Source organism: Sciurus carolinensis, chromosome 2 (assembly GCF_902686445.1).
Source record: "Sciurus carolinensis chromosome 2, mSciCar1.2, whole genome shotgun sequence".
In the NCBI taxonomy this organism is placed as follows: Eukaryota; Metazoa; Chordata; class Mammalia; order Rodentia; family Sciuridae; genus Sciurus; species Sciurus carolinensis.
In genome coordinates this window covers 144716904-144721341 of record NC_062214.1, presented here as the reverse complement: position 1 = coordinate 144721341, position 4438 = coordinate 144716904, and the positions used below count along the sequence as shown (strand labels likewise).

At 35.6% G+C, this 4438-nt stretch overlaps 1 pseudogene; it reads left to right on the top strand.

Annotated features, from left to right (window-relative positions):
• The first annotated feature begins 680 nt into the window (after positions 1 to 680).
• On the top strand, positions 681 to 2044 carry LOC124978027 (ras GTPase-activating protein-binding protein 1-like; annotated as a pseudogene).
• Positions 2045 to 4438: the final 2394 nt, after the last annotated feature.

The window sequence follows — 4438 nt, the reverse complement described above, 5'->3', positions numbered from 1 at the left end:
ATCAGTAAAAATATGTACTACAAATTTCTTCTTTCTAAATCTCTTTCATGAGTATCTATGTCTTCTTATGTGCCTTCTATAATATTCTTCATGTTCAGTCTAGATTTTCCATTAAGAATGTGGAATAGCTGTCTTGAAAACTTTTTTTATTTGTAGATATAGGTTTACACAATATTATTTTCAATCTTATTATTTTTCTTTAAAGTCTCTATCTTGACAGCAACATCAGATTTATTGGTTTTCTAGAATTCTTTATCAAAATAAGAACCAGAAAATTGCACATCTAGTCACTACCACAGATTTTATTTTCACTATAATTTCTACATGCCAGATTTTATATGTACTTGCTATTACATGTTATCATTATAACACAGATATATTATGTAATGTAGCATATTATATTTTGTAGGGAAGATACTCTTTGAAGTGATCTAGACTCTATTTTTGCTGTCTCTTTGGGTCATGGAAGCTATTTTTCTTATCAGAGTGTGTTTGGGGATATCTCCTCCAGTCCTTAACTTTGTTTATCCCAGCAAAATGTGCTTACACATCAGGGAAAAATGTATTAAGGAAACATTAAGGCAGAGGCACTTCCGTGAGGGATTCCTGCCATCTTCTGTGCTGTGGGGCAAAGATTGTTTTTCTCCAGCTCATTCCCACAGGTAGAATTGACCCAAGCAATGGTTATGGAGAAGCCTTGTCCCCTGCTGATCGAGTGGGAATTTGTGAGACAGTATTACACAATACTAAACCAGGCTCCAGACATGCTACATAGATATTATGGAAATAACTCTTCCTATGTCCATGGGGGTTTGGATTCAAATGGAAAGCCAGCATATGCAGACTATGAACAGAAAGAAATTCAGAAGATGGTGATGTCACTAAACTTCACCGACTGCCACCAAGATTTGTCACATTGATACTCATGCTACTCTAAATGATGGTGTGGTGGTCCACGTGATGGGACTATCAGACAACAACCAGACTCTGCAGAGATTCATGCAAATATTTTTCCTTTCTGCTGAGGGTTTTGTTGCAAATAAATTCTATGTTCATAATGATGACTTCAGATACCAAGATGAGATCTTTGATGGCTTTGTCACTGAGCCTCAGGAGGAATCTAAGGAAGAAGTAGAGGAGCCTAAAAAAAGACAGCAGATACCTGAGGTAATACCTGATGATTCTGGAAATTTCTATAAGACTGTCAGCTATGACATGGAAGAACCTTTTGAGGAGCCTGTTACTGAACCAGAACTAGAACAAGAACCTGTGTCTGATATCCAAGAGGAAAAGTCTGAGCCAGTATTACAAGAACCTGCTCCTGAGGATGCTCAGAAGATTTCTTCTCCAGCACCCATAGACATAGCTCAAACAGTATAGGAAAACTTGAGGACATTTTCTTTGACATCTGTGACCAGTAAGAACCTTCCTCCCAGTAGAGTTGTTCCTGTTCCTGGGACGCCGCCTCATGTTGTTAAAGTAACAGCTTCACAGTCCTATCCAGAGTCTAAGCCTCAATTTCAGATTCCACCACAGAGGCCTCAGAGGGATCAGAGTACAAAAACAATGAGTAAATATTCCTCCTCAGTGGGAACCTAGACTAATCTATAAGAATGGTGAGCAAGGTGATGCTGAACCCTGAAGAACTGTGAGACACCCTGATAGTCACCAATTCTTCATTTGCAACCTGCCTTATGAAGTGGAGAAAGCAGAACTTAAAGATTTCTTTCAAAATTATGGGAATGTGGTGGAGCTGTACATAAATAATGGTGGGAAATTACCCAGTTTGTGTTTTGTTGTGTTTGATGATTCTGAGCCTGTTCCGAAGGTCCTTAGCAATAGGTCCATCATGTTCAGAGGTGAAGTCCATCTGAAGGTGAGAGAAGACTCAAGCTGCCTGAGAAGTGGACCTTCGAGATAACTGCCTGTGAGGACCTGGAGGCATTCTAGCGGGCTGGGTGGTGGAATGAGGGGCCCTCCCCATGGAAGCATGGAGCAGAAACCAGGATTTGGAGTAGGAAGGGGGACTCCTCCAAGGCAGTGAATTAATTGCTCTTCACTGATCTTCATGAAGCATAAAAACCCCAGCTTCTGCAGAATGGTGAATTTTTTCAACCAGCCTTTGTTATCTTGGAGTATGATGATCCCAGTCTTATAAACTGCTTAAGTTTGTACTATTTTACTTCTTTTGGTGTTAATGGTATGTGCTCCCTCCCCTCTTCCTTCTTCTCCTGGTCTTTTAGTCATTCACTTCCAGCTTTGTGGAATGCTATTTTAGGAGTAACCAATTTTTAAATAAGAAGAAACAAAAGACTGAATTTCCTTGCTTATTTGCATATACAGAATTTTTTTTTAACAGCCATTTCCCCAAAGCAATGGGTCTTGCTTATTACTGACATTTGGTATGTTTCATTCATTGGAATAATTTCTTACTTATTTTCTAAGTGTGTCAAAGTCTGTTAGAAATGAAGGATTTGATAAACATTTTGGAGGCAGGAAAAATTCAAATTATTTATTCTTTGAGAATTATTGACTACCTTCTGATGTGGAAAAATTGCCATTTGGCCATTTGGAAATTTTGACATTTGATTCTCCCTGGCATGGTTAAAAACTGAATAAAAGGTGTTTTCAAAAAAAGAGATTAAAGAGACATTGCTTTGGATAATATTTACGGTATGTACCTCAAATGTAGCAATAGTTAGGGAAAGATGAAATATTTGAAGAGATATTAACAAGTTAGAATTGAGTAAAATTAAATTCACAATTTACTTTTTCCTTTTCTATTTACTAACAGAATTTAGTAAAACAATATTATATCAAGATTAAGTGGTACCATCATATTCCCAAAGTGGTAACTCTTAAGCAATTAGTATCTGGAACCATTATGGTTTAAAAGAGCCTTTTGTGGAACTATTTGACACTCATAGTGCTATTTTTCACTTTGGGGAAGTAAATCTGAAAATGTGAAAGCTAAAGCAAACAAAATGAGATACTACACCACACCCATTAGAATGTCTGCTATGATTAAAGAAAAAGCAAACTTCAACAACAACAACAAAAAATAACAAGTGTTGATTAGGATGTGGAGAAATTGGACCCATGTACATTGCCAGTAGAAATAAGAAATAGTGCAGCCATTGTACAGGGCAATATGATAATGATTTTTGAAATCTTGAATACAGAATCACAATTTTACTTAGAAATTTTACTCGGTGATATAGAACCAAAAGAACCAAAAGTAGAGACTCAAGATGATATTTGTCTATTAATATTCATAATAATGAATGCTAGTTTTAATTTGGGCCAATGAAAGAGTTCTAGAGATAGTGGTGATGATTGTACAAAATCTGAGCATGCTTTATGCCACTAAGCTGTATACTTAATGGTAAATTTTATATTACCTTTATTATACTAATATAATAATAATAAAAGCAATAATAAAACCTTTATAGCACAGTTCATGTTCTGATTGTTACCATTATTGTACAGTCATTGTGATTAGATATCATCATTTAGAAACTCCAGGGCTTATATCAGATAATGTTACTTTGAAGTGTCCGTTTTAGAATATACTTAGGTGCAACTATTTAATGGGAGCACATGAGCTTTATTTGAGTAATATATGCATTGAAATGAGGTCCAAATTACTGAATAGCCAAGGAAGATTTACATAATACACTATTTTTGACACCAAATAAAAAAGAAATCATTTTTTGGTAGTAGCTATGATTCTTATGACTGGGCCTTCATTGCTAAAATGACTTTGGCAAGTGAACAGAAGTATAAAATCTCATTATCTTCTAAAATCCTAGACCTAATTATGATATGCAGGTTATTATACTAGACTATCTATATTTTGTAACCTACCATGCCATGTTTAATGATGATTTTTAGTGATAATGGAGTATTCAGGGCCAAATAAAATTCTGCTGCTTTTCCTTGGAATCTGGAAGTTGTGCTTTTATCACTGCTAATTTACAAACATTGCAGGGTTGGACAGATGCAGTTTATCCTTGGTAAGGCACAGCAGAGCCAACCACTTCATTGTAGTTGGAAAATTTACAGGCCTTTTATCCAAGTTTATCTGGGGAAGAACATTAGTTCAGCTAACCATCGGATTTTATGTAAAAGGGAATTAACCTTGGAATGGTATAGCAATGAAGTACTCACATGTTGAGAGTGACTTTTGGATATGTTTTACAGAGTAAACTAATCTACAGATTTGACTGTTTTGATTATATTTAGATTTGTTGAAAAGATAAATAATTATTTATATACTCAAATATGTTCAGAGATGTTATAGGAATTCTAGTCTACAAAACATATTATGTTGCCATTACCTAGAAATGTAAGTGAGAAGGATGTGGATAGTCACCAACATTCTTCCAGTGAGCAGATTCCTTTGCGGGGGAATGACTTCCAATATTTCTAACTCCAT